The following is a 23749-nucleotide window of genomic DNA, read 5'->3' as shown; positions in this document are numbered from 1 at the left end:
ATGAAGACACAACATACCAAAACTTATGGGACAATTTGAAAACAGTACAAAGAGGAATGCTCATAGCTCTAAATGCTCACATGAAACTAGAGAATAGTCACAACAAAGAGTTTCCATCACATCTGAAAGCTCTAGAGTAAATGGAAGCAAATTTACAGGAGAGGAGAGACACCAGGAAATAATGAAACTGTTGGCAGAAATTAATAAAGTTGAAACAAACAAAACAATTCAAAGAATCAATATAACAAAGAGTTAGACTTTTAGAAAATCCACAAAATAGACAAACCAACCAAAAGGCAGACAGAGAACATGCAGATTAACAAAATCAGAAATGAAAAGCAGGAAACAACAAAGGACACTGAGGAAATCCAGAGAATCTTCAGGTCATACTTTGCAAACCTGTACTCCAGAAAATTGGAAAATTCAAAGGAAATTTGTCTGGGCAGATATCACTTACCAAATTTGAATCAAGAACAGAAACGCAACTAAAACAGACCTATCATCTCTAAGGAAATAGAAGTAATCAAATCCCCCCCCCAAAAAAAATCCAAGAGCCAGATGTATTCACTACAGAATTCTACCAGAATTTCAAAGTAGAGATAATACCAACACTCCTCAAATTGTTCAACACAATAGAAGCAGAAGTTTCATTGTCAAAGTCTTTCTACAAGGCTACAATTACCTTGGCATACAAGTCACCCGAAGACACAACTAAGAAAGAGAACCACAGGCCAATACCCCTCATGAACATAGATGCAAAAATTATCAATAAGATACTGACGAATCAAAGAACAATCAGACATAACATCCACCATGATCAAGTAGGCTCATCCAGGTATTCAAGGATAGTTCAACCTTCACAAATCCATCAATGTAATCTACCATATAAACAGACTGATTTTCTCAAAGAACCAACTCTTTGTTACATTGATTCTTTGAATTGTCTTCTTTCTTTCGATTTTATTGATTTCTGCCAATTCTTTTTTGTTTTGAATAATAACCTTCTACCAGATATGTGGTTGGTAATCATAGTTAACAATTATTCAGGGTTCTGGTTTGGCTGAATGACAGTGTCATAATATAACAGAGAAGCTGTTAAGTTTCCAGAGGTTTCCTTTATTAATTGTTGATCTTAGTGCCTGCATGTTCTGTGTTCTTTTCAGAAAGTCACCTGCTGTGACAATGGATTTAAGGCTATACTCCACTTTCTCTTCTCTCAGGTTTACTGTATCAACTTTTATGGTGAGGTCTTTGATCTGCTTTCACTTTAGTTTTGTAGGTTGTTAGATATAGATCTGTGTGCATTATTCTGCATGCTGACATCTAGTTACACTGGCTCTATTGGTTGAGATGTTTCATTTTTTCCATTATGTGTTTCTGTCTTCATTATCCAAAATTTGTTGTTCATAGGTGTATATATTCGTATCTGGGTCTTCATTTCAAATCCATTGACACATAGTCTGTTCTGATGTCAATATCATGGAGTTTTATGACTATATCTCTGTAGTACTACTTTAAATCTTAAAGAGTGAGACATCAAGTAGTTCTTTTATTGTTCAGGATTGTTTTAGTTATACTGGGTTTTTCTTTCTGTATGTATGTAGTAGAAAATTTTCCTTTCAAAACCTGTAGTGGATTGTGTTGTGAGTTTGACAGGGATTGAATTGAATTTGTAGATCACTTTTGATGAAATGGCCATTTTTTCTATGGTAATTCAAAATCATGGGATATAGTCCCATCTTCCTAATAAAAAAAAAAACTGTTATTCTCTATTCTTAATGCTAGCCACCAAGTTCAATTTCTTTATTCTGTCACTTCCTGCTGCTGAGGCTCACTATCTAGCTCAAGTTATCTAAGTACTGAAGTCCAGCAGTCAACAATCCCATTTATACTGCCCTAATTACCATTCAATTAATTTTAATATTTTAATTTAATTGAATTTTAATATTTTTATATTTTTTAATATAATATTCAATAAAAAAGTTGAACACTTCATAATAATGTGGGGTTTTCCACTTTGACTTTATAAACTGGTGGATTACATTGACTATTTTTCATGACTTGAACAATCTGTGAATATCTTGGAAGGTGCCTTCTTGATCTTGCTGGATGGTTTTACTGATGTGTTCTTTGATTTAATGTTTGAGCATTTCAAGTAATTTGTGTCAAATTTGTAATGGAAATTAGTTTGTGATTCACTTTTTCTTTGGGTCCTTATGTGGCTTGGGTTTCAGGGTAAATTTAATCTCATAAAATGAATTGATCAATGTCCTTCTCTTCCTGTTTTGTGTAGTAATATAAACATAGGTGGCATTAACTCTTCCTTGGAAGTGTGATATGTTGGGACTAAAAAGGCTCAGATGTGAAACCCAGTGTAACATTCTCAGCCTGGCTAGAGTTTGGTGACCTGTTTCTAGCCTGTAACCTCTGCAGGGGGTGACTCAACAAGGTCTGATTTAAGACTGCCCCCTGCCTATCTACCTGTAAGCTTAGTGGAATACTCTTGGCCCTTACTCCAAATGTCATCTTAATACATCCCAAGATTCCCATCCCCTAGCTCAACCCTTATATTTGTTCTTGCCTGTTGGACTAAAGCAAGACCATTCTTTGACAAGTCTCCAGAATCATTTTGTATTTCGCCCTGGTAACTGGTAAGGAAGTTTTGAGTCTTGACACACACCGTTCTCCTCAGTTCATGGAAGAGTCCTGCTTGCCTGGCACTTCCCCAGCCCTACCTGCTGGGAGACCAGGCATGATGGAACTCTGTGCTAAAACCATCTGGGATGGAATTTGGTTTGGTAGGTACTTATAAAGAATGCTTCTATTTCATTATTGGTTATATATCAATATTTAGTTTTTGTCTGATCTTCATTTATATTTGGTAAGTGGTATGTGTTGAGTTAATTATCCATTGTTTTAGATTTTCCATTTAGGTGGAGTACAGGTTTAATTGTGTTCTAATGCTTCTTTGTATTTTAGGTGTTTGTTGTTTTGTTCTCATTTTTGTTTCTTATTTCTTAGCTTGGATTTTCTTACACCACCTTTTTTGCATAAAGTTATGTCTCACTTGTTGATTGTCTCAAAGAACTAACTCTTTGTTTCCTTGATACCTGTACTTTTGTCTCTGTATATATTTCATTGATTTCAACTCCAAGATTGATTGTTTCTTGATTTCCACTGATATTTGCAATGATTACTTAATTTTGTGATACAATATTCAGGTGTACTATTAAGTTACCAAAGTGGCATCCCTACAGCTTGGGGAATACACTTAGTATATGAACTTCCTCCTTAGCACAACTTTCATGGTGTCTCATGAATGTTGTAGTTTGTGAATTCATTTTCAGTGAAATTTGGAAAGACTTTAGGCACAGCCATATCTAATGAGACTGGCAGAAGTCATAAATCCAACACAGCTCCTTGAAACACTTGAAGCACAATCTATGTTCTATGATGGCTTCCAGGACACAATTGGTTTCATCTCCACCTGTTGCATATTTGGGTGATTTTTGCTATTTTACCCTTTGGGGAATTTGGATTGATGGGAAATTTCATATGAATTTTCTATGCCTTTTCCATGGGAAATAGTTTCTAATATTCCCCAGGAAAGACCTGAGCATACCACAGCACCCTCCCTCATTTACTAAAGTATCCTTATCTACTTGAGGGTCTTCATTAAGCATCAGTGTGTGTGACAAACATAAAACATCCAGAGGTTTATTTTTGAGGCTAAGATACATTCCTATACCTATTAAGAATGAAGATCTTTAAAACAAATTAAACTCAAAATGGTAAACAAGATATAATGGGCCAGTGGAATTGGCCACAGCTTAGAATGCAAGCCTCTTCCTACTATAGGCTGAAGTTACCTTTTCCATACACAGAGACTTGTGGAAGGCAGCTATGCTCACCACTATACTACCAAGGAATACTACACAGAGACTTGTAATGATGTGCAAATAATGGAGTGGAAAAATGAAAACAGAATGAGATGTCTTGACCTCCATTTTTAGAAAGTTAGCAAAGAACAGTCCCTGTAATGTCATATGACCAAAACCAGCAGAATGTCAGAACTTGAGGGAAAATAACTTGAAATGGTAACACAATTATGTCATAGTTTATTAATGACAAAACTGAGTGACAGGAAGGAAATCTCATCTTCAAAGGCAAAAATGACATGAGCTATATTTTGGACCAACATAAATGTATTCATATTTAGTAGATTCTATAAAAATAAACAAACACACTAGGTAATAACAAGAGTGCAAAATTCTTCCATCCCCTCTCTTCTCCTTACATTCCCTGCTGGGACCTGTGTCTCTATCTGGGATGTGCTTCTTCTCTGTCCATCTGTCTTCAAACAAAACATAGATGTATCCAGTGCCTGATTTTTCCTGTCCTTGCTCTTGCATCCACCTATCTCCAGACCCTACCCTCATCTGGAGCTGGATATGATAGTCTTTAATTGATTTTTTTTATTTCTGTCTTGACCCATAAGCAATTCAGTTGAGAGTTTTTTCACAGTCCATGGGGCTCTGGGCTTTCTGTTGTTTCTGATGTTTAATCTATGGCGTGCTTTGGAAAAATCATTCTGCACTTTAAATACTTATCACTCCTATTGGCTAATAAACTGCTGACTGTTATATTGCTGACTTTCCATCTGAACCATACAGCCACTACGGCTAGGTCCTGGGGTAAAATCCCAGGGACCTTAACCCACCCATCTCAGCCACAGTAAGAGGTCACCAGGAAAGGTTGCTACTGGCAAGTTACACCAACATCCCCACATGGGATTCTGTAACTTGGTTAATCTATGGGTCCTCTGGTAGTGGGTCATTATTTCTCCTTAGTACATGAATGGACTTTGGGAGCCCACTCCACATACAGGGATACTCTCTCAGCCTACGCACATAGGGCAAGGTCTAGGCCCTACTCCAAACCATATGACAGGCTTTAAGATACCCCATGGAAGGCCTCACAGTCCCTGGGAAGCAGAAAGGGTAAGGGAAAGGGGTTGGTGGTGTTAAAAAATATCAATGGTTTAATACTTAGATTTTGACCTACATGTGATATCTGAGAAAGAGTCAGTCTAATATGCCAGAACAAATATATTACTAGATCTTTTGAAATTTCACACACAAGAATTTTTTTCCCAATTTTTAAGAATTTTAAACAGGCATTGCAATGATCAACTGTCCTCTGCCTCTATATTCATTTTTATATATGAGTTTTTCCTTCATACCTATTTGTGTACTACATACAATCATTGTGCCTATGCATTTCAAATCTTCTATAACATGAGATACAACACTTATGAACAGTGACATGGCTCCTGGAAATCAACCATATGTCCAATGCAAAACCATTCCAAGTTATTCAATGCTAAGACATCTATTTATCACAAAACAAACAGTTTAACATCTGGGAACCAAAATAGAATTTAATAAATTTTCATGATATATTTCATGATGTATAGCTACCTCATGATATGAATAAATATTGGCATACAATGCTTATGGATATGATTCAGCCTAACTGAAAGGAAAATTCACACTCCCTTACTATCAGTTGTTGTGCCAGGTTCTTGGAGCCCAAGAAACCAACCCAACAATTCTGATGCATATGCAAAAGGTTTCTTTTTATGTCTAAGCTGGCCGTCTTGGATCTCTCTCCGTGGATGGGAAATGAAATGCCAGCAAGCCAAAAAAAAAAGTTTTTAAAGGGGCAAGTCATAAGGTTGAAGGCCACAAATTTCATAGTTTCCCTGGTTAGTTAAAGTCATTCAAAGTACAGAGCAAATATTAAATATATATTTTAATCAAGGTACATTTTAGTAAGATAAGACAGAGGGGGTTATAGGGTCACGGTGTTTGTCAGTTATTCCCTGGGGCATGGAAACTTTACAACCTTATGACAATTAGCAGTTAGCAGACAGGAATTTTGACCCAAGTGGTGGATGGTAATCTCAAGAGACAGCAGCAGCATTCACATTCATTTAATGTTAACTTTTCAGGGCCTACGTTGCTAAAGGTTTACTAATTTTAATTTTTGGTCCTTCATCAGTAACTTTAATGAGCCCACCACTATAACACTCATGAAAAGAAGTAAGCGTCCAACTGTTAAACATTAATAACAAACTAAAATCTAATAAAAGCAATTAATAACAGTGCCTGTTAATCTAGAATACCTGGATTCACATCCCAGTAACCAAATATATGCTAGTAATATTCAAAATACAATTTTTAGGAATAAAAACATTATTCTTGTGTCTTTTGTTATTGCATATATATTAGAACAAAGCCTTATATTGAAAATGAAAGTAAAAATCATTATTTAAAATAGAAATCCAACCCTTATAACGTAGCCAGTGATATTTATGTTACAAAAAAATTATCTTTGCTAATTCCTACTATAACACAGCTGTAGTAAGACCCATGATTTCTTAAATAGAAATGTGACAGATGCAGAGAAGTTTGATTGTTAGTGTCATGTAAAATTCATGCATACTACAAGACATCAATATATCAAGGTGTCCTTCCCTTATTGGTTCTCTCTGTACCTCTTATGGGACACTAAATGTTAAAGATTCTTACTTAAAATGCATTAAAATAGACCCATACATCTCTTCTAAATCTCAATCTTCATCTGTAGATTATTTCAAATTCAGATACCTTTAGAGAAATTTCAAAAGACAAAACACAAATCAGAGTCTTTAATATTTTTCCAATATTTAAAAATGTATATCATTGTGTGTGTATATGTGTGTGTATGAGTGTGTGTGTGTGTGTGTGTGTGTGTGAGAGAGAGAGAGAGAGAGAGAGAGAGAGAGAGAGAGAGAGAGAGAGAGAGAGAGAGAGAGAGAGTAACCTGCAAAGGTAAACTTGAAACAAAGAAGAAGCAATCTGATCCTTTGGATATATGGATATATTTCCCTCTGAAGTCCTCAAGAAAATTTTGATGATATAAATTGATCATGCCATTAACTGCTGAGGCATCAATCCAGCTTCTGTAAAAGTCTTTCTATCTGTTAATCAAACATTACTTTCTCTTCCATGTTCTACATTTCTAACTTCTTGGATGCATCAGGATCTTCTTCCCTTCCCCCCACAAGAGGGAACTTTGTTCTAAATACATCTGCAAACCAAGATCACTGTCTCAAAAATATCTTGTATTTTGCTCATAGCACTCTACTACCATAAATAAGATCATAGCAAATATTTTTAACAGTTTTGTATTTTAAAGTAGAAAATAATTTTTCAAATCTACACTAATGTCCAATGGTTAGGAGTTCAGGAATCAGTAACTGAGTGAAATAGTATAGGAGACAATGTAGACAACAGTAGTAGACATGATACTGCTAGGCTATTATAAGAGGAAACAGTGAGAGTCATTCTAAAAGAGAGACATCTTTCATTATAATTGAATATTTGGTAGATATGAGCTAAATATATATTTGTGAGTTAGAATAAATAAAATATTCAGTTCTGAAAGGTGATTTCCCCCTGATATTTGGAAGAGATTTTTCTTGCTGGTTTAAACAAAATTATAAAGCACTTGGGAACAAAGATGCATCCCAGCATCCCAGCACTTGAAACCAAGATGGAGAAAATTTCCACAGCTACCATGACCTTACCCTTGGTACTATGGTACACAGGGAGGAAAGTGACCCAAACACAGCAGAACAATAGCATGCTGAATGTCAGGAACTTGGCTTCGTTGAATGTTTTAGGCAGATTCCTGGACAAAAAAGCCACAGTGAAGCTCACCTGAGCCAGGCAGGCCAGGTATCCCAGGACACAGTAGAAGGCAGTGACTGATCCCTTGATGCACACAATGATGATGTGACTATGCTCAGAGTGTGCATCAATACTAACAGAGGGAGGATAAGTTCCCAACCAGACTGAACAGATAATAACTTGGATGAGAGTACAGATGACAATGATGTAGTTAGGGGCCCCTGAAATCAGGAAGTATCTCATTCTTCTTCCAGGGGCTGTGATTTTGAAAGCCAGAATTACAGTAACTGTTTTGGCCAACACAGTGGAAACAGCCACAGTGAATACTACTCCAAATGTGATTTGCTGCAACATACATGTAGCTGAGTTGGGGTGGCCAATGAAGAGCAAGGGGCAGAGAAAACAAAAGAACAGTGAGATGAGCAAGATGTAACTGAGCTTCCGATTATTGGCCTTTACAATGGGAGTGTCATGGTGCTTGACAAAGACTCCAAGAATGAGAGCTGTGAATGCAGAGAAGCACAAGGCAACTAAGGCAAGAGTGATCCCCAAAGGGTCTTCATAGGACATAAATATCAGTGATTTGTGCATGCATTGGTTCTGCTCTATATTGGCATAGTGGTCATCTGGGCACTTCACACACTGATCCACATCTGAGGATGAGAATAATGTATCATTAAGTCACCTTCAGCATTTTTATTGATAGGGTATTTCAATTACATGTACAGAAGTAGCATTACAATGTCTATATTTTGTTGTTGAAAATGTTATAGAAGGACCTTGTTGAATAGAAATGCTTCCATTTCATAATGCCCTTTATATCTGTGGGGAACAAAAGCAAATATTTTTTTTATTTTACTGTTTAGGTGTATTGATGCCATCATGTTATATGATATCAAGAAGTACAGGGTTTTTACTGCTTTCAGGGAGCTGCAAAGAAATGACATATATTGGTGAACTCACAAATGCTAAATTCATTTAACACAGGATTTTTTCATTTGTTTAAATTTAAATTAGGTCAAGCTTGCTTTACATGTCAATCCTAATTCTCTTTCCCTCCCCTCCTCTCCTGCCCCCCACCCTGCCCTTATCTCATCCCCTTTCTGCTCCCCATGTAGAGTGAGGCCTTCCTTGGGGAATCTTCAAAATCTGTCATATTGTTTTGAACATGGACTAACCCCTCACTCCCATTGTCTAGGCTGAGAGATTACACCTTTATGTAGAATGGGTTAACAAAATCCTAGTGTACTACGAATAAATATTGATCCGCTGCCACAGGCCTCATACATTGTCCAGGCCTCCCAACTGAGAGCCATTTTCAGGGGGTCTGGATTAGTCCTATGCTAGTCTCAGGTCTGTGAGCTCTGCATTGTTCAGGTTAGCTATTTCTGTAACCACAGCTTTCCTCAGTGTTTTTAAAACCTAAGATTCCATGGATTCAGTGCCTTTTGAGGCCTTGTCTTTGCTATTCCTATGAATGCTGTCCCCATGAGATACGAAGACTGCGTGTTATACTGAGACGTGACCTATGATACATTATGTATTTCAAATTTTCTGGCTCAAATACATTTAAATAAAAGCACTTTAAAATAAAATCAGCAGTTTGTATGAGTGTAGATGTATTTATAGGTGTATTCATAAATAAGTATCCAAAATTCTGATGATTTAAAAGTTATTGATATTACATGGGGTAAGTAGCAGCATGAAAGTGATGGATGAATAATGTTTGGGAACTGCAAAAATAAAAATTACCACAAAGAGTCTTTGTTCAGTCTTCTGGCAGTGTCAACAGAAACCTGTAAGTCTTGTACAGAAGAAGCTGTAGCCTGTACTCAAATAGAACCATCTGTACATACTTAGCACTAAAATGCACCTACATCTTGATTCTGCTCCATTTTCAAATAGGAAACACCTTCCTCCTCCCCTAATTTCCATCTCTGTGAGACCCAGATTCAGTGGATGTACTCAATGGTGAAGTAGACACTGATAAACAGTATTAGACACAACACAAGAGAACTTAAGACAGAGTGCTTACACATAATGTGTTGATTAGTAGAACCCTATTGATAAGTTGTGGTGACCATTATAGTAAGTGTAGAAAAACATATAATAATTGCTTTAAATCACTAGATAATTGCTGACAGTTATAGGGGACTTTCAACATTTTAAGGGTTTTATCTAGAACAATGTTTTCATGCACTTTATTTAGTTAAAAATTTTCATGCACTTTATTTCTTTAGTGGTCTGGGAATTTTCGTCAACCAGGAGAGAATGCACTACTCTCATAGAATACCATAATTCAATTCTCATTACAAGTTCAGTTGTCTCATAAATGTGTGAAACTAACTACAGAGTCAATGGATGACTCTCACCAGCACTTTCCCTTATGAACATATAGCCACCATCCTTATGTACATACACATAAATTAAATCAAAGCGATAATATAGATATTTTAATAATTTTTCATAAATATTCACTATTCTTGTGTGTTTTTACATTAAATATAGTTAAAGTTACTTGGTTTAATTAATATGGAATATGTTTTATGTCAGACTGCATGGACTTCTTTCTAAGACATGTGTACTGAAGTTGAGCTTAGGTTATCTGTGTTAATGTCAAGCGATTTAAATGCACAGTCATCTCCCTGGCCATAAATATCCCTTATGAACTTTCAACTCATTATATTGAATGACAGGTAAAAGCAGTGAAAATCTATTGGGCTAACATTTTGCTTAGTCAATATTTAATAAATGATCATTTAATTAATATAGGGGGTATAGGTGATAATATTGTTTAAATAATTGTGGCTATTTTTAACACTATTGTTGGATTATGTATATAAAAATATTGAATATATTTTTTCATATTGTCTACCAATATTTTTCCCCAGTTTACTAAGTTTTCAATCAAGTTAACACTACGATAAGATTTCTCTGGATATTGCATGTTGTTTTCTGACTCTTATCAGCATTTCCTGAAATTTGAACAGTAATAATTTGTATCTTAATGAATTTTACAGAGGATTTGATTTGATTACCAGCAGGCACATAGGGTAATGCAGACTCATTCCCCTATTCTGTTCTCTGAGGGGACCAATGCATACATTTTATGCATAAACTTATGTAGGTACACATACATGCAAAAATATTAAAATATTTGAAATATTCAGGACCCAAATCTAATCTACATATAATTTTAGAGGAGATTAATCACTGGAAATACCTTCTGTAAAATTCTCTCAGACTACACATTGATTATCAAAACTGTGTCTTTGAGAAAATGCCACCATCCATGAATTTACAATGAGTCAAGATATGGGTCATGGCATGAGAATTTTCCTGAGACAGAGCTAATGATAATGTTCTTACAAAGCTTAAATAATGCAAATATAATATTGTGTGTGTGAAATTCCCTATGAGACTCCTTCAGCATCCCTTTGTGTAGGGTGAGAGAAAACAAGAAAGTGAAGGATTTATAACTGCCTAAATACTCACTTGTCTCATTAGAGATTTCATTTTCTGAGGAGGGCTGGCATTTAAAACAGCAGACTGACATTCCCTCCTTCCAGAATTTTCTGAAGCCAGGAACACAATCAGCACTGCACACAGAGGGTGGCATCTGAGGAAAATTAGACACATGGTAATAACCTAAGTTTAACCTACCCTTTTCATACATACCTATGTTATATAGCATGTGTAGACATTTATATGGTAATTTTATACACAAAATCTGTGTGAAACATTGCAAAATGTACAGGATTTAAAAGACATAGAGCACAAAATCATTACCCATCATGGAAATGCAACTCAAAACTACTCTGAGATACCTTCTTATTCATATCAGAATAGCTAAAATCAATAATACCAATGACAGTCTATGCTGGAGAGGATGTGGAGGAAGAGGAACAGTCTTTATTGCTGGTGGGAGTGAAAACTTGTATAACCACTTTGGAAATCAGTATGGCAGTTTCTCTGGAAAATGTGAATCAGTCTACCTCAAGATCCAACAATTCCTCTCTTGGGCATATACCCAAAGAATGCACATTCATACAATAAGGACATATGTTCAACTATGTTGATAGCAGCATTCATTTTAATAGCCAGAACCTGGAAGCAACCTATATGCCTCTCAACTAAGAATGGATAGAGAAAATGTGGCACATTGACATAATAGAATACTACTCTGAGGGAAAAAAAACAATGGAATGTTGAAATTCACAGGCAAATGGATGGAACTAGAGGAAAACCTCCTGAGTGAGGTAAGCCCAGCAACAAAAAGAGAAACATGGTATGTACTCACTCATATATGATTTTTAGACCTAGAGCAAAGGATGACCAGTTTACAATCCACAATGCCAGAGGAGCTAGGAAACAAGGAGACCACAAGAGAATATTGCATAGTCCCTTGAAAAAGGGGAGGGGGATGAGAAACCCTGAACAAAATGGGAGCAGGGGGTGGTTGAGAGGAAGGATATAAGAAGGGAAGAAGGGGAGGGGGAGGAGAAGACAGGACTGAGACAGGGGAGAAACATAGATGAGGGCAAGATGTGTTGATAGAGAGAGACAGTACAGGTATGGAGAGAGGTCTGGCACAGGGGAAATGTTAAGGGATCCACAGGGATGACGCCAACTAAGAAACCTAACAGTGGTGGAGAAGATGCCATTGATGTCCTTCCCCTATAATAAGATTGATATCTACCATTGTTACCATGCCAAGAGCCTTCCTCCGATAGCTATTTGAAGAAGAGGCACCCACACCTAAGCACTGAACCATACTCCTGGAATCTAGTTGTGAAGAGGGAGGAGGGAAGAGCAAAAGTGCAGCAGAAACAATTGACCTGACTTAGTTAGAGCACGGAGACCCTAGCCATAAAGCTTTGGAAACAGAATTGAACCGAACCAAGTCCTATGAATGAGGGTGCCACCTAGGCGGTCAAGACAGTCTATGGGACCTCTAACAGTGGAGTCAGTCTTTAACCCTAGAGCACAAATGGACTTTGGGAGCCCATTCCCTGTGGAGGGATACCATTGCAGCCCAGATACAACTAGGAGGGCATAGGCCCTCTCAGAAATGATATGACAGACTTTGAAGGTCCATGGTGGAGGGCCTCACTATCCCTGGGGAAGAGTTGGGGAATAACTTTGGTGGGTTGGAGAGGAACCTAGAAGGATGGGAGGCCAAGGTAAAGGGGGATGGATATGTAAATATGGGTAGTAATAAAAGAATTAAAATTTTTAAAAAGACAGAGAAGTATACATAAAAAAATCTCTTTTTTTAGAATAGTCTGTCACCCTGTGGAGCATTTTATTAATTGTTAATGGGTGGTGTTGTCCCTCATCAGGGCTTTTTGATAAATGCAAGGAAATCAAGCCATTTTTCCTGTTCCTTAAGGGTCTATGCTTTAGCTGCAGTCTCTAGATTCCTGGCTGGTCATCCAATGACTGTATCACATGAACTATATCAACACTTACCCCTCGATTTACATATTATGGTCACTGACTAATCACAACAACTGAAAAGCAAAAAGGATGAATGGGCAACTGACACAAAGGAAATATAGCCTAAAGTGTCAGACAGTACATATTAACTCCAATAAAATATTACTGCAAACAATGACATACAGAGTGTAGAGAGCAAAGAGCTGTATAGGCAGAGGCCAGTCTATTTAGTCATAAGGATGTGCTGACTTTATATGTATTGAGCTGGAAGTAAACTGTTTCCCAATGCGAAAAGTCCTACAAAGACTAGGGATGCAAGTGGAACTTCAACAAAAGTTACCTTGTTTAAAGTTAATTGAAGGATTTCCTAATTTTAAAAATTTATATATGAGGTGTAGATTAGAAGAAACTATATGTGATAGGTAGGGTCTTAGTTGGAGGGTAGTAAGGGAGGAAGGGAGGGAGAAGGGAACTGGGATTGTCATGTAATTCAATCGTGTTTGTAATTCAAATAAAAAATGAATATATGATCTTTGATTAGCATGATCCTGGTGATGGCCATCCATTTGTTAATTAGAAGGTTCCTGATTCTTGCTTGCTCACTTTGCATCTTTTGTTTTGTGCTAACTTCTATGTCAAAACAAAACCATCTCCTAATAATCCATGTTCTCCACATGCATGAATAATTACAATGCTTCCTTTTCTGTAGTTTTTGTTGAAGCAAGGTCTCAGTGTTTAGCAATGGTTCTGTAAACTCCTTCATCCACGACAAATTATATTCCTTCATTTTTGTATCTCCTTCTTTTCATTTATTGTTTAATTTTATATTGATTTATGAACTATTTTGAATAAGAGTGGAGACAATGCATACCATTTTCCATTTTCTGCTCAATTCACTTATGGCTGTCAGTCTGACTTGAGATCCCCATGTGGTTGAGGTTTACTACAAAAAGAAAAAGTTCACTGATTCTTTGTCAAAGAGTCTGAATTAAAGACATGCACTACAATATACATCTTACTCCATTTCAATTTAATGGATATTCTTTGACTTTTCTCTCCACATGGTAGAATGTTGTCAATATGTTTGCCTCAGAAGACCTTAAAATGTCAACCTGTCTTCATTGTATTATGTCAGAGTTTGTTTATTTTATGTTTTTTTTCGATCTGAATGAAGGTTGGATTTTGCTAAGATAGCTTCCTGCACAATTGGAGATAATCATTGATTCTATCCTTGAGTTTATTTATATGGTATATTACTCTTAATTTCTACGTATCTTGAAGCATGCTTGCATCCTTGGAATGAAGTCATCTTGTTTGCAGAGACTGGTCTTTCTGTTGTGCTGTTGATATCTCTTAGGAGGTGTTTAGTACAGAATTAGTACATCCATGTCCAACCAGGATATTATTCTTTCGATTTCCTTTTTTCAATTTCCCTTCATAGCAAAACTTTTCTTCCTGTTATAGAAAGTTTCTAACATATTATCTCCATGAAGGTAACAAAGGAATGTTTTTAACCAATATTATTTTATTGTCTGTGCATTTTGATTAGAAAATGTGATCATAAACATTCCATCGTTATTGAAAACACTTTCTAAATTATTGTTTGTAGGGGAAGCTGTAGCCACGCCTACTTAGGGGCTGGCTACAGGTGTGCCTGACCATGCTTGCTAGGGCATGGTCATGGTGATGTAGAGTGAGATTTTCATGGGACTGTGTTTCTCTTTCGGTTTCACTTTTGGGCTTGCTACAGAGACAGCTGCTAAGCAGACTGGCTAGGTTGCTCTGTAAGTAAAGCTTTTCCCCATTAAATGCCCTTGTATTTCTACTTGGCTCCATATTGGTAATTTCCCACTATAATTGTATTTTTTGCTATTGCAATATTTCATACTTTACCACTAGCTGTTTTTCTGACTGTTTTTCCATTGATGGCTATATGTTCCTTTGACATCTCGTGTTTCTCTTGATGTATTTTTCTGAAAGAGTTCTTCAAGTACTTTCATAGTGTTGCTTCATTGGTCATGCATTCTGTAATTGCTTGCATTAATGAAATTTATTCTCTGTCTTTCTATAATGAGGGGCAATTTTGCCTGGTGTAGTGACCAGTAATGGCAGCATATGTCTCTAAGTATTTGAAATATATCACTTTTACTCTATTCCTTTAGGAGTGTTCTCAAATTGATGACTACCTTGGCTATCATTCCTAGAGTCTTCCTCCAGTGGCTGATCAAAGCAGAAACAGGCACCCACAGCAAAACACTGAGACATACTTCTGGAATCTAGTTCAGGAGAGAGAGCAGGAATTAGCAAAGGAGCCAAGACCATGCTGGGAAAACCCACAGAAACAGTTGACCTGACCTAGTGAGAGCACGGAGACCCTCGTCGTAAATCTGGGGAACCAGCAATGGACTGAACCAAGCTCTCAGAACGTGGGTGACAGATAGGAGGCCAGGGCAGTCTATGCGACCTCTAACAGTGGAGCCAGTGTTTATCTCTAGAGCATAAATGGACCTTGGAAGCCCATTCCATATGGTGATCTAATATTGCAGCCCAGACACAGGAAGAAGGGCCCGGGTCCATCACCAAATGGTGTGATGGACATTCACTGTCCCCCATGGAGGGTCTCGTTATCACTGTGGAGGGGATGGCGGATGGGTTGGGGGTGCTTGGTTGGGAGGATGTTAGGGTAAGGGAATAGGGATGTTAGGGTAAGGGAATAAATGGATATGTAAATAATAGTGCTTCTAAAAAAAAAAGAAGGAAAAGCGTATTCTCCATAGACTCTGCTATTATCCATTTGAACCCTTTTATAATTGGAACTTCTCTCCTGCACTCTTCAAATTTAATTATTTTTTGGGGGTCTTCTTTTTTATTTTTTATATATTTGAATTACAAACAAGATTAAATTACATGATGATTCAAGTTCTGTTCTGCCTCCCTTACTCCTCTACCACCCCACAACTAAAATCCTACCTGTAATATGTCCTTTCTTCTAGTCTACACCTGATTCAAAATGCCTGCTTCCTCATGATGACTGCATCCTTCCTTTTCTTCCCTTCTCACTCTACTAGCTTCCTCCCCCCTCTTCCCATGTTCTCAAAAATTTCATTATTTTTAGAATAAAAATTTTATTATAATTATTACTATTTTGTTTATTCAAGACAGGGTTTCTCTGTGTAGCTTTGGAGCCTATCCTGGCACTTGCTCTGTAGATCAATCTGGCCTCAAACTCACAGAGATCCGCCTACCTCTGCCTCCTGAGTGCTGGGATTAAAGGTGTGTGCCACAAACACCCGGCTAGAATAAAAATTTTAAATGAAATAAATGAATAGTTCCTTCTTTCTAATATTGTACCTCATTTTACTTGATAAAATGTTGATGAATTTAGTGTTTCCTTCTCCTCTTGGACCCATGGTTTCTAAATTTAATCTTTAGTCATATTGCTTTGATGTTATAGGTTTTACATTCCTTTTCTAACATTTTTGTAATATTTTGAATTTTCTATTTCTACTCCTGTTCTTCAAGTCTTCCATTTTGTCTTCAACTTAAAATATTCACTTGGTGAGTATTTTAAATGAGATTTTTAATTGATGTTTTTGCTTTACAGTAATATAATTTTGTTTCATTTTTTTATTTTGTACCTTTAGAGAAATCCTTTGTCACATGATCATTAACTGTCTAATTGTATACAACTTTTCATGGTCTCATTGCTTCTCCAAGAAGTGATTTGTGTCCTCTTAAGTTTTTTTTTAACTCTTATAATCATTGTTTTATTTCTTTGTTCAGTATGCCATTGAACATACACTCATTTAAGTTTATGAGTGTAAGATATTTAGCCATGTTGCTGTTATATCTTCTTGTATATTTGTTTTTAGTTTGGTTATAAATTTAGTTTGTATTTCTGAAACCATAGTACTGGTTTAATTGCTTTTAATCCAGTGGTTTTGAGGGGCTGTTTTAGCCCAAGGGAAGAAATCACTGTATGTTAATCAGTATGCTACCAAGAGATTATTGCTCCTTTTACTGGAAATTATATTAAATCATTTTACAACTGGTTTATATTCATATTATAACAAAAATCAGGATTGGATATCAAAATGAACTGTATGCATGTTGAAAATTCTCAAAAGACCAAAAAAGCATCACATCAAAAAGTTCAAAAGAAGCATGAAATAGGAGGCTTAACATTGGTTCATGATATGACAATTTATTACATTAAGTATCAAGGAAGCACAGATGTTTCCACTTGACAGTGTTATTGCTGTTTAACAGAAATCAGTTCAATTTGGTCAGACCCACCTGTGTATTTCCTGTGGTCCACTTTATCATTTCTTCATATACATGGAACTCTTGATCATGTGGAAAATATGGGCTATACTTTCCTATATTCACCTTAAATCTCAGACCATGTGGGGAATTCCAAAGCTGGAAAATGTCATACTCTTCCTGAAGTTCTTCTTTTTGGTTCATATTCACTCTGTGCCCAATGGGATTTGTGAATTGAGTCTTCTTCAGAAGTGCATTTAGCTGTAAGACAGACATCATTCTTTATTCTGTTTACACTTTGTTGAAGAAAAAAATCTGGTTTTTATTTTAAAGGCAACATTATTGCAGGTGCCCAGGGGAGCCATCTCAGCTAAAGTAAATGGATAAGAAGATGATAATAATGTTTGTTGAATTTTACTTCCCTCAGAGGAACCTGCTGAACACATAAAGAGACATATATGCAGAAACTATACATGGATATGCAACATATTCATACACACAGACACACAAATGAGAGAGATAGAGACTCACATCTCTCCAGAGATACCACAAAATACAGCCACACACATTTTTGCCAAACATACACATACGCACATGCCTTGGAATCCCTATACATATGCAGGCAAACATAGACAGTCATGTTCATCTAAACATCCATACAAAAACACTGAAAACACATAAACAGGGATGCAAACAAATACAGATACATACAGGAAAAAGCCCACAAGTACAAACAGCAATAGTGAGAAGCATTGACAAGGAAAAATTTATCCACACATCAAAAGAAGACATTCAGACAGACACACACAGACAGACAGATGTGCGCGCACACGCGCACGCGCACACACACACACACACACACACAGAGAGAGAGAGAGAGAGAGAGAGAGAGACAGAGACAAAGACAGAGACAGAGACAGAGAGAGGGAACAATGAAGACATACATATGTGTAAGAACATAAATGGAAATGTATACATATACAAAAATTCTCATGCAGACATATTTAGTGTCAAGTATACACAGGTAGATACACACAGGAAAAATACATGCAGAAAGACACAGACAAATTTGTTATCAATTACACAGGAAGACAGACAAATACTCATAGAAACCTGTATCTGAAGACACACACACAGTTGAACAGAAAAACACCAACATGCATACATATAGAGGGAGAAACTTCCAGGCACACACATTAATGCACATGTATGTACTGAACTGAATCACTGCAATATTGCCGGTGTAATAACTATCAGAATGTTACCTGTGGTCCCCAGAGATGATAGTAGGGAAAGAATCAGTTAAGGACACTTATGAATATCATTCATTACACTATTTCCAACATTCTTGAAGAAAAATGTCCCAGTACCTCATCTAATGACAGGGAGCATTCATGAGAAAGGACTTATGATGTTTACAGTATTAGAACAGGGTTATGATATTCAGATGCTCTGTAACACATCACAGATTGTTCTTGATGCATAATTTCTGGGTGCATTGGTGTGCCCAGTATGTCTTCTGCTCCACTGCCTTTGACTAGATTTCTACCAAACTCTAGATTTACTGCTACAGGAGAAAAATGTTCAGACATCTTTCTTTTGGGGGCAATACTTCCTAGTCCACTGAGTTTGGACATCTGAAAGACTCCTCAAGATATTACAGTGCTGACACCAAATATCATCCAATAGAAGAAATATTACCTTTAAGCAACTAGAACCATGTCCTTTCCCACTGACTTTGGTTGGATTTTCTACTTGTTGAAGAAAAATCTCATGCAGAGCATGGGCCAGAGCATACACAGCATTGTATATGTCATAAAGGCCATCATTAAAGGCCATGTCAAAAGTCCGAATCACTAGCCATTCCATTGAAACATCTGATGAATAGTTCCTCAGTGTCTTACAGTTGGATGTGGAGACTTCACATTTAAAGTTCATCCACTCCAGCCTTGCAAGGTATTCATCTGTATACTTGAGAGGGTTCATTGTCTGGACAAAATTTTTAAAGCCAGAAATCTCACCATGATGTTGTGTAAAAGCTAGAGTCATATGTGATGAGTCAAGCATGAAGTCTCTTTTATTTGTAGTCACATCCCACTGTGAGGTGATGACCCATATTTTCTGTAAACCTCGAGATTCCCACATTTGAAAGCTCACAGCAAGAGTGCTGTCTGAGTCACCATAAATGATAACAACTTTTGTGGATGATGCCTTGATTCGGTTATAATACAATTCAGCTCTGGACATGTACAACTGCATGTTGATTGGAATCATATTTACAAAGGCAAAGCAGACTGTATTCTTTTCCAACTCTCTTCTCAAATATGATAAAAAGTGGCTACCATGATCGTTGTCTGAGATGACCAACCCTACCCAGTTCCAGCTGAAGTGAAGTATGACGGAGACCATGGCCAAGACTAGAGATGTGTGCTTGGGGGCTATTTGATACAGATAGGGAAATTTTTCATGATCACTTAGGATTGGATGGAAGGTCCATAGGTAAGCTGTATGACCTAGGATGCAGGGAACAGCATGAGCTACCATCCACTCCTAAGGACTTGTAAACACATTTTTTTTTCTCTGCAAACAATTCTAGAAAAACCCCTTACCTAGTTCCCTTAGGTATTATTTCTTCCCTTATCTGCATTACAAACAAGGAAATGTGGATGGCCCATCATTCTCTGAATAGTACTCATAAGCTACATAGATTTTCAAAAATGTAAGTCTATTCCTCTCCTAACACAGGTTTTAGTATCTGGGAATTATATCAATGATGCCACCATTTCAGTCAAATCCAACCCATAAAGTAATTACCTGTTGGGGTTTCCAGAGTTCCATGAGTGACAGAAATATAGCAGACGTTTCCCAGTTTGGTCCAGTGAGCATCAAAATACATATGATATTTTCCTCACAGTAATAATTAGGGAAAAACCCAGCTTCTTGTCCCAAATTTCGACTGTGACTGTATAATTGAGGCACATTGAAACAATTATATTCGTAATAATCAAATACTAAAGATTTATTGGGTAATAAATGAGGGTTCCTGTTGACCTCATCCATGGTAAAAGCCAAGGCCACTGCAAACTTGTAGTTCTCAGATGGTTTTCTGTAAAAGGGTACAGTGTTTAATATTGACACAGATCAATAAACAATCATTTGTGTCAATACAAGGACTACCTTGTACTGAAAAGTATTCCCAAACTCCCTCAAATATTGAAACAAATATCTTATGTTTTGAGGTTGGAAAGACATAAGAACTTCGAAGCTTGCAAAACATTCAAGGTCATGAGGCTGGATCTCCCATGAGTGAGATGCTCTATTGGCATGTTACACAGAAAGCATTTTCCACCTCTGGTTTGTGACTGCTTCCTTACAAGGAATAGACTGGGCACATTCATTGACCAAACAGTAAACATAGCCATCTTCATATTGAAATTATTAAGTAATATAAAAAATTCACATGATGTGCAAGCTAAAGTGTTTATATTATTTGCATTGAAAATTACTATAATGGCTATGGTTGACAAAGAATAACAGATGAGTACACAATAATCTTTATGGGGCAACATTTGTCTATGGATTTACAATTAATGATAATTATGGACAATATAGTTAACATATCCTCTCATGTCATCTAAATCTTGCACAAGTTTTTCTTTCATGTTTAACTTTTGCAGACAAAAATTCCTCTTGAATACTTATTTTTAAATAAGTCCAAACAATGAAGACCTATTTGGTAAAAGATGTATATGTCTGCTTCCATATGTCTGTTTGACAAGATTAATGCTATCTTTGGCCATTAAAGGGCACAAATCACTTGATTTTGAATTACAATAGTCTAGTCTGGTCTCACTTGCACAGGACTCACCTGCTCTAGGTCCTGAATGCAGATATTAAAGGTGTATATCCCCACTTCAGTATTGTTCAAATATTTCAGTTTTACACAGGCATGTCATATATATATATATATATATATATATATATATATATATACTCAAACTGGGCATATCTGACTGTCATTTTTTCTACTACATAATATCATTTGACTACCTTTGCATTTACACTAGCACAACACTAGAATCCCACTGAGATTTGTATGGCCAGTATTACATATTTGTAAAATAGAAGAATATAAAGTTTAAAATGTGTGGGGATGTTTAATTGTTTTCTAATAAAAAAAAGTACAAGTCAGTTGGAAGACACAAATTTGCATGGTATCTTTATGGGAAGAAGATAGCTTTGGGTTCTTCCTAGTCATTTTATAAAATATGATTAATATACATCAAACATGCTACTTTATTTGAATGATTTACTGTCAGTTAAATTCAATACATTTACAAATTGTAGCTTTCCCATGTCTCTGTGTATCAAAAGAGGCACTTTATAAATGTTCCTTATCACCAAAGAAAAGTATAATTGTAATTTTCAGTAAAAACAAAGTAATTTGAGAATTGAACTTATGTTAGAAAACAGTAACTTCACTACACTGAAATTAAGAAAATTCAGTTATGTGAGCACTCATATTGGCTTATTGAAATAAAGAGCTGTGATTTAAACCAACTACCATCATTCTTTAAAACCAACAAGTGTATAGTACCTACATTGGTAAAATATGCATCTATAATAAATAAAGCTACTGAAAGAGAAACATAAGAGGTAAGTGTGACATAAATGTCAGGGAATAAAAAATATACATAAAGAGAAAAGACACATGATTCTTAATATGGTTAAACATCAGCAAGTAGATCACTCCTCACCCTGTTCTCAAGTGTTACCAAATATCATATGCCACAGTTGTCACTCAGGCAAATGACAAGGGAAGTAACCATCCATCACTATTAGTTGTAGCCTCAATTGTCAAAGACTACAAACACATATTTTACAATCCATACATTCTTTCTTTCTTGTAAAGGGAAAGCAGACAACTGGATTTTGCAATACTTCAAAGCCATTGGATGTTCATGTATAGAAGTGAAGTATGGAGGAACAGGAAGCCAAATGGAGCTCAAAACAGAGAGGTCCCCTATGTATATTCTTGAGTGAGCCACAGGAGTCAGAGTGGCTACATGCAAGGAATATAAGGGAATACTTAACATCTGTGAGAAATAACTTTTGTAGCTGTGCTTTCCACAAACATTTGTGATTTTCTCACAAGCACACACTGGTGAAAGGACCACCAGCATATTCTAATGTCATTCACTTTCATATCCATAGGATGAAATTATTGAAATGGTATCAGTTTTCTTTTAATAAGACATTACTAGCTATTGCGCTATGGATAACATCAAGAGGAGGGTTCTTTGTGGTGAATCATGGTAGAGACTGCTTCCTTCTTTCTACTTCCAGATTTGTAAGTGGGAGGCTAACTGGAAGAAAAACAGAATACACACTGGGCATGAAAAAACGGTAAAATAGCAATGAGTCTCTAAAAGATCTTGGGGTCATTTGTTATAGATGTTCAGAGGACAGAAGATTCAAGACACATCTTGAAATATTGATGATGATATTTATGTAGAAAATACAAAAAAACTTACTGTATATTCAAAATTTGGTTGAAATACTTTTTATCCACTGGCCATTGCACTGTTCTGGGGAAGAAGACACAACCTGTCTTCAAGTCTCCATCCTTGTCTTCACTCTGCTTTATTTTCCAAAAACACTTGGGATGCATGAGACTGGCCAAGAGAATTGGAATGTTCAGAAGCAGCAAGAGGAAACCCAAAATGAGCATTTTTATCCTGTTCTACACCAGGACAGCATGAATGATGAAGTGTCATGTAGAGAAGCTCACTAAATGGGCACCCACTGTTCCTACTTGCTTTTATTTCTTAGCCAAATGAGAGGCTATTTTCAAATATGTGATTCTGTTTTCATCCAGTTGTTTCTTCAACCCTGTTGGAATATTGAACACTCTCTTCCCTGGGTCTCTGCATCTGGGGAGCACAGTGTGTGTGAAAAACATGCATTCATACATATGTAAGGGGATAGTAAAGTCTGTCATTCCATGACATCACTGATGGTTTTGGCTATAAGGCCCCTGGGAGAAACACATTTTTAGAAAATTTGCTCCCAGTACTACCTCACTTTATGGGAACACCATTAAAAATGAGGCAAGAATATTTTCTTAGATGACCCACAGAGAATACATAAGTTAATGCTTCAAGAAGGGCACAGATGTTAGAATTCATGGTTACACATGGGGCATTACATCAACAAGTCCATGCCAGTGCTAGGTAGTCTAATTTGTGGAACATCTGACATCCAAAGCATATGCACTGTGTGGCCTATGTTACACCAGTGACAGGTACAGA

At 36.5% G+C, this 23749-nt stretch overlaps 1 pseudogene; it reads right to left on the bottom strand.

Moving 5' to 3' along the window:
* Positions 1-7478: 7478 nt before the first annotated feature.
* On the bottom strand, positions 7479-23169 carry LOC113839016 (annotated as a pseudogene).
* Positions 23170-23749: the final 580 nt, after the last annotated feature.

This window comes from Cricetulus griseus, chromosome 9 (assembly GCF_003668045.3).
Source record: "Cricetulus griseus strain 17A/GY chromosome 9, alternate assembly CriGri-PICRH-1.0, whole genome shotgun sequence".
Lineage (NCBI taxonomy): Eukaryota > Metazoa > Chordata > Mammalia > Rodentia > Cricetidae > Cricetulus > Cricetulus griseus.
This window is presented reverse-complemented; position numbering and strand designations above follow the sequence as displayed.